At 45.4% G+C, this 15,073-nt stretch overlaps 1 long non-coding RNA gene across 1 annotated transcript; it reads left to right on the top strand.

Moving 5' to 3' along the window:
- Positions 1 to 476: 476 nt before the first annotated feature.
- Positions 477 to 2,471, top strand: LOC117753592. Its single transcript, XR_004612265.1, has 3 exons — positions 477 to 891; positions 1,116 to 1,218; positions 2,178 to 2,471. It is a non-coding gene; the product is annotated as an uncharacterized LOC117753592 (long non-coding RNA).
- Positions 2,472 to 15,073: the final 12,602 nt, after the last annotated feature.

The following is a 15,073-nucleotide window of genomic DNA, read 5'->3' as shown; positions in this document are numbered from 1 at the left end:
AGTAAAGGCAGAATGAGAAAAGCTGACTTATATAACGCAGCTCCATGTGTCTTGTAGAATCTTTTACTTGAGTTACGAATGAATATTTTAGTTTTTTAATTTTGTACAGGTATGACTGAGTTGTTATTATGCAAATTAAAATGTTAGTTATGAAGACAGTTCATAAAAACAGGAAGAGGACAATGAAACTAAACTTATCTGTTAGTAAAAACTGGGAAAATGCTAAATTTTGGAACATGATTCACAGAGTTGTTGAACCTATGTATGCTGAGACTCATGGGAAACGTAGTTGAATTGTTTCAGCTGTCAGTCTTGTTCATTTATATAGATTAAATTAGGAAAGTTAGCTAACCTATTGTTAGCAGAACAATGTGACATGTTAGCATTGATGCGGACCTGCAGCTGGTATTTAACAATTTTACTTATTTTATCTGTATTTAAAGATTTAAAGTTAAATATCAACATCTTCTCATTTTAGTCCAATATGTTTAATGGAAAGAGAACTTTTGAACATTATGTAAAAATGAAAAGTGTAGGAAGCCCCCAGCAATATTTCTTATAAAGGTAACTGAGCATTCTAATAAATTAACAAAATAGCTGCCTGAAGTTTAACTCAATAAATAAAGTAGAAATAAATAAAACTAGTAAAACTTTGTACTAAAATTTGAGTTTGGACGATAATTGGTGGAGCCCTAATTCACACCTTGTTCTCTACGAAGATATAAACAATAACATGTTGTGTTTGTGTGTCTCCTCCCCCCCCCCCCCTCACAGAGCCACTGTCATGTGATTTCCAGTAAATGCAGAGAAGAGGAGGAAATGAAACTTAAGGTGAAGTCAGACTCCATTTTAACAACACAACGCAGACGGTGAAACAACGTGTTGAGTCCGGTGAGTGTTAACACAACAACGTGTTGAGTCCGGTGAGTGTTAACACAACAACGTGCTGAACAGATCATTTTACTGTCTGAGACTCGGAGTCAGTTTTCTACCTGTGGGCTGTAGAGAGAAGAAGAGTCCGGACTAACTTCTGTCCTCACACGGACACACAAGTCAAGCAGGAAGTGCGCGCGTGTGTGTGCGCGCGCTTGTGTCTCTCCCCCCCCTCCTCACAGAGAGATTGTCGTTTGATTTCCAGGAAATGAAGAGAAGCTGTAACTGAAGTCAGACTCCATTTTAACAACACAACGCAGACGGTGAAACAACGTGTTGAGTCCGGTGAGTGTTAACACAACAACGTGCTGAGTCCGGTGAGTGTTAACACAACTACGTGTTGAACAGATCATTTTACTGTCTGAGACTCGGAGTCAGTTTTCTACCTGTGGGCTGTAGAGAGAAGAAGAGTCCGGACTAACTTCTGTCCTCACACGGACACACAAGTAAAGCAGGAAGGGCGTGCGCGCGTGTTTGTGTGTTGTTTTGTGTTGTGTGAGTGAGAACTAGTTCAGGTTCACAGTTCATGTGTTACCGGGAGGACTCCGGTGCCAGTCCGGTCGGTGTCTGGTTGTGAGTCTGGTTGTGAGTCTGGTTGTGTGTCCGGTCGTGAGTCTGGTTGTGTGTCCGGTCGTGAGTCTGGTTGTGAGTCCGGTTGTGTGTCCGGTTGTGAGTCTGGTCGTGTGTCCGGTTGTGAGTCTGGTTGTGTGTCTGGTTGTGTGTCCGGTCGTGAGTCTGGTTGTGAGTCCGGTTGTGAGTCTGGTCGTGTGTCCGGTTGTGAGTCCGGTTGTGAGTCTGGTTGTGTGTCTGGTTGTGAGTCTGGTAGTGAGTCTGGTAGTGTGTCTGGTTGTGAGTCTGGTAGTGAGTCTGGTTGTGAGTCTGGTAGTGAGTCTGGTTGTGTGTCTGGTAGTGAGTCTGGTTGTGTGTCTGGTTGTGAGTCCGGTTGTGAGTCTGGTCGTGTGTCCGGTTGTGAGTCCGGTTGTGTGTCTGGTTGTGAGTCTGGTTGTGAGTCGGTGGAGTCGGATCCTGTCTGCATGTCGCTCATTTTCACTCTGGGTCCAGACTGTGAGCGTCACGTGTTGAACTGGTTGAACTGGTTGACGAGTCGTTTCCATGATTCTGATGAACTGGATTCAAACCAACACACAGTGACGTCATGTCCTGGTTATCAGGACCTGATCGGAACATGACGTCACTTGGGCCCATTCCACCCCTTGGCCCCACCCCTTCGTTTTCACCTGTAGGGGAGGTGTGTCCTGTGGGGCCGAGGGGCGGGGCCGAGGGGCGGGGCTCTACCTGTCCAAACCGGTCCTGACAGATTCCTCACTTCGAACGGAGGGGTACCCAGAATGCCTTGCGAATCACCGGCCACCCGGGAGAGAGACCCACAAATGTAGTATTTTCTCCATGAATAAGAATTTAAAAATTACGATAAAGATTGTAACATCTTAGTTTAAGATCATTTCAATGTTTTATAGTCACTTTTTTCCCCAACGACCCTAAAAAAAACACTATCGTTAGCATACTAGCGTTAGCATACTAGCGTTAGCATGCTAGCGATCTTTTTGCATGATAATCCTGTGTTTTCGGACTACTGATGACGTGTCAGGTTTTCGCGATGACTGCTGATAATGTAACGGCTTCTTGAAGGGAAGTCCCTACAACACACACACACACACACACACACACACGCACAGAGTCACGTGATTTCCAGTAAGTGCAGAGGAGGCGGAGCAGCCAGTGAAAGTGTTCAGACTTAGTTTTATCTGTAAGGAGCAGAGGGAGGAGACGTGAAGTCTGAGGCTGGTGAGAGTTCAGCAACATTTATATTATACGTGTGTGTTTGAGCTCACAGTGTTTTTCTTCTCAGACTGAAGATGAGTGTTTATGAGGAGGAAGAGGAGGACAGAGCAGAGTCTCCAGGGTTCAGCTGTGTGTCTCTGAAGAGTGACATGTCCATAGATCATCCTCTACTCTTCAGTAAAGAACCTGGACCCTCACACACAAAGTAAGAGACCTGCTACAAACATGTGAACCTCCAAACTGAATCCTCAGAGAATGAACCAGTGAATGATGTGTTCTGAATAAAAACATGTTTGTGTTTGCAGAGGTCAGGACCACAGACTGAGAGCCGAGTCTCCAGGGTCCAGCTGTGAGTCTCTGAAGAGTGACATGTCCATAGATCAGCCTCTGTTGTTCAGTAAAGAACCTGGACCCTCACACACAAAGTAAGAGACCTGCTACAAACATGTGAACCTCCAAACTGAATCCTCAGAGAATGAACCAGTGAATGATGTGTTCTGAATAAAAACATGTTTGTGTTTGCAGAGGTCAGGACCACAGACTGAGAGCCGAGTCTCCAGGGTTCAGCTGTGTGTCTCTGAAGAGTGACATGTCCATAGATCAGCCTCTGTTGTTCAGTAAAGAACCTGGACCCTCACACACAAAGTAAGAGACCTGCTACAAACATGTGAATCTCCAAACTGAATCCTCAGAGAATGAACCAGTGAATGATGTGTTCTGAATAAAAACATGTTTGTGTTTGCAGAGGTCAGGACCACAGACTGAGAGCCGAGTCTCCAGGGTTCAGCTGTGTGTCTCTGAAGAGTGACATGTCCATAGATCAGCCTCTGTTGTTCAGTAAAGAACCTGGACCCTCACACAAAGAGTAAGAGACCTGCTACAAACATGTGAACCTCCAAACTGTCCACTTTCTCTCAGTGTTTATTTGGTCGAGGTCACTGCTTGTGGCTCTAAACATGTTTTTCATGTCGGTGTGTTGATGCTGACCACTGAGGTCACTTTGTTCTCGTAACATTATCTTAGAAGAAACCACATTAATTGTGGACAAAGGGGGAAGGAGTAGCTGCAGGGCCCCAGCTGATCTGACAGATGATCTTTAGTGACACAGGTGTAAAAATAGAAGATCTCAGGAGTCTTAGGCAACATCAACATTACTGTGTTTTAGTTTTAAACACAGTAATGTTGCTGTATTTCCACCTCACACATAAAGTAACAGGCCACAAACCCCGTCAACCTCCAAACTGCTCTGTTTATTTTGTTGACGTCACTGCTTGTAACAGGAGATAGGCTCTTAAACGAGGTGAAGAAGATTCGCTCGTTAGAAACCAGGGGTCACACTCATCATACTCTGTGGAGGTTAGCAATGTCAATTACGTGGAGTCATTCTGCATCAAGGTCTGACAGAGAAGCAAGTTGCACCATCCACTCATCTAAAGAAACAACCGTGAATCCCAGTGACCATAATAACTTCTCCTAGGTTTCTCTTTGAGGATCTTTAACGGACTCCAGTGTGGTTTGTGGCTCAGCACATTAGAATCTGCTCTGTTGAAGGTTCATGACAACATCCTTCTATCTGTGGCCTCTGGGTCTTGTGCTGTTTGAGTTCTGCTCGACGTCACCACAGCGTTTGACACGGTCCTGACATGTTTGTAAAACAGCTCGAGGTCGAAGTTGGTCTTCATCGTCCAGTGTTGAAACGTTTCGCTTCCTTAACGAGAGACGGAACCTTTTTTCATCCTCTGCTCCCATCAATTGTTGGAACCATCAAGGTTCAATTTGTGGACCACTTTTATTTTCACTGTTCCTGCGACTTCTCTGCTCGATCCATCAAAAGTACAATAGTCTTTCTAACTTTAATGCAGACGACATAGTTTCATCCTCCAGTTACACCTGACGGCTGCAGCTTGCCCCAATACATTTTCTTAACTCCTTTATGATATCAAACCCTGGAGCTTTGTACAAGTCAATGAAATCAAAATTAATTATATTTGACCCTCAAAGCCCTTGAGACCATTTACTCTGTGACACCCAGTAGCCAGAAGCCCCATGTTTTCAGGCTCTGTCCATCCAGCCCTGTCTTGTGAATGGGATATCTCAAGAACGCCCTGAGGGACGTTCTTCACATTTGGTACAAGTGTTCTCTTAGACTCACAGGTTGACTGATTAGATTTGGGTGGTCGAAGGTCACGTGGCCTCACAACATGTTTTGGCCTCTTGAACAGGATATCCCAAGTCTGTCGTAAGGAAGTTCCTTCACATTTTGACCACTTGTCACTTGGTCTTAAAGACGAACTGTTTAGATTTCAAAGGTCAAAGGTCTCTGACCTCATGAGTCTGGAAACAATTGGCAGTATTTCTAGTTTTAACCTGTTTGTCTTGTGCTTCTCATGCCTCCATTATTAATCAGTTTAAATGTGCTTTATAAAAATATGAGTTGCCAACTTGTTACTCTGGAGTCTGCCTGACTTCAGATGCTTAACTGCAGTCATCTTGAAGCTGTCAATCAATCATGACAAAATGACAACCTGTGACTGTGACATGTGACTTATCAGGAAATGTCTTCACAGAGAGAGGAAGAGGAGTCATGTTTCTGAGGAGGAGCAGTCGTCCTGCTGTGCTTCGTGTCAGGACGTCCTGAAGGATCCAGTCTCCACCAGCTGTGGACACTGGTTCTGCAGACAGTGCATCACCTCATACTGGGACCAGTCTGGTTCTTCAGGAGACTCCTCCTGTCCCCAGTGTGGACAAAGATCCAGAACAGGAGCTGGAGCTCAGACAGCCGGTCAGAGCAGCACTGTACATGTGTCTGCTGATGTCTTCACTTCTGACAACAGCACATGTGGTTTTATTTTGTTCCTTCATACAGCATCAACATTTAACATCGTTAGAAAAGCACAAAGTTAAAAAGCTTTTATTTTCTGTAGTTTTTCTGTATCTGATGAAAACAATCAGCAGATTCTCAGATTCTCTGTCTCTGACATTGTTTCTTGTCTTTCAGCAGATCGTGGTCTGCAGGAGGTTTCAGATGAACATAAGCTCAGTGTGAGGAGGAGATGTGAACATGTGACTGAAGGAACTGATGACACAGGAAGTAGAACCCTCCTCAACAGGATCTACACTGAGCTCTACATCACAGAGGGACAGAGTGAAGAGGTTAATACTCAACATGAGGTGAGGCAGCTTGAGACGGCTTCCAAGATGAAGAGCCTCCACGACACTCCCATCAAGTGCCACGACATCTTTAAAGCCTCAACTGACCAGCAGAGCAGCATCAGAGTCGTCCTGACCAACGGCGTCGCTGGCGTTGGAAAAACCTTCTCGGTGCAGAAGTTCGCTCTGGACTGGGCAGAGGGTTTAGAAAACCAAGATGTGGGTCTGCTGACTGTGCTTTCGTTCAAGGAGCTGAACCTGGTGAAGGACCAGCAGCACAGTCTTCTCACGCTGCTCCGTGTTTTCCATCCAGCGTTACAGAAGCTCACGGCAGAGACGCTCGCTGTCTGTAAACCTTTGTTCATCTTTGACGGCCTGGATGAAAGCAGACTTTCTCTGGACTTCAACCACAGGGAGCTTGTGTCTGATGTCACACAGAGGTCATCAGTCAACGTGCTGCTGACAAACCTCATCCAGGGGAATCTGCTTCCCTCGGCTCTCGTCTGGATAACCTCCAGACCTGCGGCGGCCAATCAGATCCCTCCTGCATGTGTCGACAGGGTCACAGAAGTACGAGGCTTCACTGACGCCCAGAAGGAGGAGTACTTCAGGAGGAGATTCAGTGATGAAGAGCTGTGCAGCAGAATTATCTCACACATCAAGACGTCCAGGAGCCTCCACATCATGTGTCAAATCCCAGTCTTCTGCTGGATCAGTGCTACAGTTCTGGAGCACATGTTGACCACAGACCAGAGAGGAGAGCTGCCCAAGACCCTGACTGACCTGTACTCACACTTCCTGCTGGTTCAGACAAAGAGGAAGAACAACAAGTACGGTGAGGGACATGAGACGACTCCACAGCAGCTGACGGAGGCTGACAGGGACGTTCTCCTGAAGCTGGGGAGGCTGGCACTTAAACATCTGGAGGAAGGAAACATCATGTTCTACCAAGAAGACCTGGAGCGGTGTGGTCTTAATGTCACAGAGGCCTCGGTGTTCTCAGGACTTTGTACTGAGATCTTCAGAAGAGAGTGTGTGATCTTCCAGAAATCAGTCTACTGCTTTGTTCATCTGAGCGTTCAGGAGTTTCTGGCTGCAGTCTACATGTTCCACTGTTACACCGAGATGAACACAGAAGAACTCAACAACTTCTTGGGAACATATGGGAACACAGACAGTACCTTCTCCCTGGATGACCTCCTGAAGAGAACCATGGAGAAATCCCTCACCAGTACAAATGGTCATCTGGACCTGTTTGTTCGCTTCCTTCACGGCCTCAGTCTGGAGTCCAACCAGAGAGTCTTAGGAGGCCTGCTGGGTCGGACAGGGAACAATCCAGAGATCATCCAGAGAATCATCAACAACCTGAAGAAGATGAAGAGTGATGACATTTCTCCTGACAGAAGCATCAACATCTTCCACTGTCTGACTGAGATGAACGACCACTCAGTTCATCAGCAGATGCAACAGTTCCTGACGTCAGAGAACAAATCAAAGGAGAAACTCTCTGAGATCCACTGCTCAGCTCTGGCCTACATGCTGCAGATGTCAGAGGAGGTTCTGGATGAGTTGGACCTGGAGAAGTTCAACACAAGATACCAGGGTCGACGGAGACTGATCCCAGCTGTGAGGAACTGCAGGAAGGCTCGGTGAGTCCAGACATGATCAATAACATGTTAAATCAGTGCAGATGAGTCGTTCTTCAAATACACTCAGTGTTAAATGGTTCTCATTGTTTGGGGCAGCATGGTGTTGCAGTGGTCAACACTGTTAGTGCAGCCTTTCTGCGAGGAGGATGTTCTCCTGGTGTCTGCAGGGTTTTCTCTGGGTTCTCCAGCTTTCTCCACAAACCCAAAGACATGTAGATCGAGATCTAATCAGTTTTTCTTTGAGTCCAACTGGTCAAAATGTGAAGAAATCCCCTAAAGACAGACTTGAGACTTCAAGAAGCCATGAACATGTTGTGTGACCTTGACCTTTGACCTCTGACCACCTGAATCTAATGAGTTCCTCTGTCAGTCTGAATGAACGCTTGAACCAAATCTGAAAGGATTCTCTTGAGGAGTTTTTAACATGTTCATGAGGCAGAGAGGGGATTTACCAGGGTGAGGGTCACATGATCACGTTTTGTATGAATGTTGTGTTTTCTGATTTTATTCTAACAGATATTTTCTTTAATTACAGACTCTGTGGTTGTGAACTCTCAGGGACTCACTGTGAAGTCGTGGCCTCAGCTCTGAAGTCAGACCCCTCAGATCTGAGAGAACTGGATCTGAGTGACAACAAGCTGCAGGACTCAGGAGTGAAGCTGCTGTGTTCTGGACTGGAGAGTCCAAACTGTCGACTGGAGACTCTGAGGTCCTTAAATCCTTGTTCACTTTTCAGACTTTCTTTCTTATTGGGTCATTATTTATTTAAATTGTCTCAGTTCTGCTCTGCTCACTGTCCCTCAGTCATCTGTCCCTCACCCAGCCTGTCAGTCACGTCCACCTCATCAGCTCCATTCACCTGCACTCACCTGCTCCTGATCACTAAGAAAGTGTCAGTAAATAACATGTGGACTGAGGCCGAGCACTCGTCCTCCTCAGGTTTTCAAAATAAGACACGTTCTTATTGAAACACGTTGGACAGTTGATAAGTATAGAAACAAACAGGAAGTGACTGTCAGGAGCCATCCCTACTTTAAACAGTGTTTAATTACACAAACCTGCTCAGTGACCAAACACAGAGAAGAACCTGATGAATGAAACAATGGTCCAACATGTCTGATCTGATATTTATCTTCAGGTCACAGACTGGACTGAGGTCAGCAGCATGTTGAGAGTCTGTGTTGACATGATGACGATCCACAACAACAGGAGGACACATTCTAATATTCATATTTCTTTATCCAGGTTGAGTCGCTGCAGTCTGTCAGAGATCAGCTGTTCTTCTCTGGCTTCAGCTCTGAGGTCAAACCCCTCTCATCTGAGAAAACTGGATCTGAGTAACAACAACCTGCAGGACTCAGGAGTGAAGGAGCTGTGTGGTTTTCTACAGAGTCCAACCTGTCGACTGGAGACTCTGAGGTCAGTTCACTGACTAACTTTTGTAGATCTCATATCTATAAAACAGCATTTATACACAATTTATCTTATTTAATTCTAATTTAACATAATTCCTCTTCATACATAACTTGAATCCATTCATTAATTAATCTGTGACATTTTAAATATTCAGCTGCTTGTTAAAACACTGAGTTTAGTTCTGGATTTCCTAAACTGATCTGCAGGACAGAGACCGGGTCCAAATAATCTATTTGTACTGAATCAGGACTCGTTTTTAGTCCAACATGTCTGATTCCATATTTATCTTCCATGTTATGAGTCTGTGCTGACATGAATATGTGTCTGTTATTTTCACACATGAACTCAGTTTAATTTACAGTTAAGTTTTATTCTTTATCCAGGTTGGAGAGCTGCAGACTTTCAGAGATCAGCTGTTCTTCTCTGGCTTCAGCTCTGAGGTCAAACCCCTCTCATCTGAGAGAACTGGATCTGAGATACAACAACCTGCAGGACTCAGGAGTGAAGGAGCTGCTTGATCTACAGCAGAGTCCAACCTGTCAACTGGAGACTCTGAGGTCAGTAGATGGTTGGAGTCAGTCCACGCTGCTTTCATCAGTATGTTACTAAACACAGTCAGTATCACAGATCCAGGGTCTGTGCTACCAAGCAGGATTTGTGGTTATCAGGTTAACTTCAGGTTTAGTTTTTTCAGTCCTACGAAGCTCGTCCACTTCTTAACGAGATAAATCACCATGGTAACTTCTGATGAACAGCTAACCTGCTCCAGGTTAAGTTGGAGATCAACCCGTATTGAAGCTCCGCCCACTGACCACAGTGACTCTCCACTGTTGTGTGGTGCACAAACTCACCCAGAACATCTCAATCTCTCCAGACTCATCCTGTCACCAAAACACCAGATGCACTCAGTCAGCTTCCTGAAGATAGGTCCATGTGTTTCTATTGAGGAGTGATGTCAGAGGTGTCCACCACAGTGTGTGTCCTCAGAGACAGTGAGACAGTGTGTGTCCTCAGAGACAGTGAGACAGTGTGTGTCCTCAGAGACAGTGAGACAGTGTGTGTCCTCAGAGTCAGTGAGACAGTGTGTGTCCTCAGAGACAGTGTGTGTCCTCAGAGACGCCCCTTTTATGTGCACGCTCAGATCTCGATGAGGAAAACCTGAGTTAACTTAACGAGTTGATAACCAGCGTCATGTGACCACTTAGCCTGACTGTGTCTGTCAGGTTCAGTTGAGCTGGATCTCAGAAAGATCTCCTGGACATGTTGAAGTGTCTTCGTAGTTCAGGCCTCAGTGTTTCCTCAGTGAAGCTGTGAGAGGACAATGAGGACAGACGTCAGGATTGGACAGGGACACAGAGAGACAACAGTCGGCCAATCAGACGAGCCACAAGCTGCTTGGGATCATTTGATTGAGTTGACGTGAAGACGACAGTTGTTGTTGTTTTCATGTGAACAGGAAATGAAGCTGGACCACAGCTGACAGCCTCACACGAGGAACAGAGACGCTGTCGTCTTCATCTGATCTGAGACAGTTTGTTCTCTCACTTCATCAGTGAAGAACTGATCAGGTGGATCTTTGTCACAGCTCTGAGATCAGTGGGACTGAAGCCTCTCCTCATCACCATGGTAACCAGGAGCTCTTTATACAGAGCAGAACCTCTGCTGAGGTCCATCTGTCTCATCTGGTCCCAGTTTGTCAGAAGCAGATGTTCATCAACACACAGTGAAACATGTCTTCACCTGTAACAGCAGTAAATCCACCTCTCAGGTGTCCACTCTGCACTTTGACATGCAGAGGAAACACACTTAGCTCTTAGCGTGTTCATTCCAACACGTGAACATGAAGCAGAGAGGAAGCTGCTCCACCTCTGAACAGGACTGAAGTCCCTGCTGCTCTTTCTACTGGATGTGCTGCATCACTGACTCACAGCTGATGAAGTGAGTCTCTGTAACACTGATGTCTTCTTCTCTCAACAGATGGTGATGGTCTTTGTGGAGCTGAGTGTGAAGAGGACAGTGTGTGTGGACGGAGGCTGAGCTGTGTCCTGAGGATCCATCAAATTTTAAAACTAACAATTTAGTAGCACTTAAATGTCACTGACTTATAGCACTTTGTAGTTTGGCTTTTTTGAAGAAATTGTACTTTCATGATTCTTGTTGCTCTGGGTTTGTACCCTCATGGTTGATGCACTTTTGTGAGTTGCTTTGGATAAAAGCGTCAGCTAAATGAAATGTAATGTAAAGGCAGAGTGGAGACAGAGCTCCAGAGGAATCAGAGGAGGTTGTTGTAATATGTAACTTCACCACTAGATGGCCCTCGCTACCGATTGTGTTTGTTCACATGAAGAATGTGTTTATTGAAATGACACAACACAAGCAGAATATATAACCCCTCTATAAAGAGTCACATATATGTGTTTAAGTTTCCTTTATTCTGTCCCACCTTTGTCCCTCAGTCTGTCTCCATGTGTGTAGAACCACATTCTGTTTGTTTATGAGCTGAAAGTTCCTGGATTCACGTCACAAATTGATTTAGTTCAACACAAAGTTAAACACAATCAAATCACTTTGAGTTTAAAATCACTTAAAAATGGGACGTTTTCATTTCTGCATCAGGTGCAGAGCGGTGGTGGCTTTTCTACTTTTGACCCACAGGTGGCGCTGTAGTATAACAGCAGCACATCCCAGTCAAAGCCTTTATATTCAGTCTATGAGTCAAACACATGGATCATTTCCTCTGTGACAAACCAGATGTAACGAGAAGAAAAACATCTCAGAGAGAAAAGTCCTGTTTCTACTTGTCTCTGCTTTAATGCTCAATAAACATCCTTCCACCGACTTCACTGGAATCATGACTCTGCTTTTCTTTCCTCTTGCAAACAAACAAACAAACAGGTGGAAACATCTCGTCCTTGGTGCAGGTAAAAGAACAAAATCACCAGTTTGACATAATGGAAACAACCAGAAGAAAAGTGAATGAGACATTTACAGTATGAAGAAGAGTCGATGAAGAGCAGAGCATCTTTAAGTCTCTGAGGAAACTGTTTCATAAACATTTTACCATATTTAATAGAAAACTGAGCCGAGGACGTTTTATACAAACGTAGATGAAGATTCCTGTTGTACGTTCTCGACACCACCTCAGAACAACCACAAGGGGGAGACTGTAGCAGGCCTCTGGGAACAGCTGTCACACAGTGTCCGTCCTCCCTGTGTCTGTGGAGGTGACACAGCATCATCAGTGGATCTGCTGCTCTGTCCTTTGACTCAGTGTCTGCAGACACACTCAGGCTCCTCCACTCTCTTATTCACATATTCAATTCAATGTTATTTGTATTTCACCAAATCACAACATATCGTGGCTCTTAACCAGGTCAGGTTGAGAGAAGAGAGACTGGGGGAGAAGGAGAGAGAGATCAGGAGCAGGTGACTCATCCACGAGTTATTAAGTCAATAATAGATGAGATACTTATAGATGTAGTTAATTGTAATAGCAGCTCACATTGGCTGATTGGGGTCAAAGTATCTCCTGGTCAACATGTTAACCCTCATCCAGAAGAACAAGAACTCACGAACTGTTGCTGCAGATCCACGAACTTCTGATTGGGATTTGTTTGAGGTTTATACACAACATATGCATTTTACAGAATATAACATATCTCACCTGTGAATGTGTCTCATCAGCACCTTCATCTACTGTTTGTACTTTCTGGTTAGATGGAAAACTGCATTTCGTTGTACTTGTATTACAGGAAATTACCTTTTTATTTTCTCTTTGTGAGACGGAACATTTTCAGAGATTAATTCATGGATCTTGATCAAAATCCCGACGTGTAAGAAGACTGATATTTATGAGAAAATTAAAAAAAATGTATTCTGCTTTTCCCACCAATTCAATCCAGGACAGAACTCTAGAACCTGACAGACTGAACCAGACAGAACTCTAGAACCTGACAGACTGAACCAGACAGAACTCTAGAACCTGACAGACTGAACCAGACAGAACTCTAGAACCTGACAGACTGATCCAGACAGAACTCTAGAACCTGACAGACCGAACCGGACAGAACTCTGGAACCTGACAGACTGAACCGGACAGAACTCTAGAACCTGACAGACTGATCCAGACAGAACTCTAGAACCTGACAGACTGATCCAGACAGAACTCTAGAACCTGACAGACCGAACCAGACAGAACTCTGGAACCAGACAGACTGATCCAGACAGAACTCTAGAACCTGACAGACTGAACCGGACAGAACTCTAGAACCTGACAGACTGATCCAGACAGAACTCTAGAACCAGACAGACTGATCCAGACAGAACTCTAGAACCAGACAGACTGAACCGGACAGAACTCTGGAACCTGACAGACTGAACCGGACAGAACTCTAGAACCAGACACTGAACCGGACAGAACTCTAGAACCTGACAGACCGATCCAGACAGAACTCTAGAACCTGACAGACCGAACCAGACAGAACTCTAGAACCTGACAGACCGAACCAGACAGAACTCTGGAACCAGACAGACTGATCCAGACAGAACTCTAGATCCAGACAGACTGAACTGGACAGAACTCTAGAACCTGACAGACTGATCCAGACAGAACTCTAGAACCTGACAGACTGATCCAGACAGAACTCTAGAACCTGACAGACCGAACCAGACAGAACTCTGGAACCAGACAGACTGATCCAGACAGAACTCTAGAACCTGACAGACTGAACCGGACAGAACTCTAGAACCTGACAGACTGATCCAGACAGAACTCTAGAACCAGACAGACTGATCCAGACAGAACTCTGGAACCTGACAGACTGAACCGGACAGAACTCTAGAACCAGACAGACTGAACCGGACAGAACTCTAGAACCTGACAGACCGAACCAGACAGAACTCTGGAACCTGACAGACCGAACCGGACAGAACTCTGGAACCTGACAGACTGAACCGGACAGAACTCTAGAACCAGACAGACTGAACCGGACAGAACTCTAGAACCAGACAGACTGAACCGGACAGAACTCTAGAACCAGACAGACCGATCCAGACAGAACTCTAGAACCTGACAGACCGAACCAGACAGAACTCTAGAACCTGACAGACCGAACCAGACAGAACTCTGGAACCTGACAGACTGAACCAGACAGAACTCTAGAACCTGACAGACTGAACCGGACAGAACTCTAGAACCAGACAGACTGAACCAGACAGAACTCTGGAACCTGACAGACTGAACCGGACAGAACTCTGGAACCTGACAGACTGAACCGGACAGAACTCTAGAACCAGACAGACTGAACCGGACAGAACTCTAGAACCTGACAGACTGATCCAGACAGAACTCTAGAACCTGACAGACTGATCCAGACAGAACTCTAGAACCTGACAGACCGAACCAGACAGAACTCTGGAACCAGACAGACTGATCCAGACAGAACTCTAGAACCTGACAGACTGATCCAGACAGAACTCTAGAACCTGACAGACTGATCCAGACAGAACTCTAGAACCAGACAGACTGAACCGGACAGAACTCTGGAACCTGACAGACTGAACCGGACAGAACTGTAGAACCTGACAGACTGAACCGGACAGAACTCTAGAACCTGACAGACTGATCCAGACAGAACTCTGGAACCTGACAGACTGAACCGGACAGAACTCTAGAACCAGACAGACTGAACCGGACAGAACTCTAGAACCTGACAGACTGATCCAGACAGAACTCTAGAACCTGACAGACTGATCCAGACAGAACTCTAGAACCAGACAGACTGATCCAGACAGAACTCTAGAACCTGACAGACTGATCCAGACAGAACTCTGGAACCTGACAGACTGATCCAGACAGAACTCTAGAACTGGACAGACTGATCCAGACAGAACTCTAGAACCTGACAGACTGATCCAGACAGAACTCTGGAACCAGACAGACTGAACCAGACAGAACTCTAGAACTGGACAGAACTCTAGAACCAGACAGAACTCTAGAACCAGACAGAACTCTAGAACCAGACAGAACTCTGGAACCTGACAGACTGATCCAGACAGAACTCTAGCACCAGACAGACTGATCCAGACAGAACTCTAGCACCAGACAGACTGATCCAGACAGA

This window comes from Hippoglossus hippoglossus, chromosome 20, assembly GCF_009819705.1.
Source record: "Hippoglossus hippoglossus isolate fHipHip1 chromosome 20, fHipHip1.pri, whole genome shotgun sequence".
NCBI lineage: Eukaryota > Metazoa > Chordata > Actinopteri > Pleuronectiformes > Pleuronectidae > Hippoglossus > Hippoglossus hippoglossus.
The sequence above is the reverse complement of the archived record's forward strand: the minus strand, read 5'-3'. Positions and strand labels throughout refer to the sequence as shown.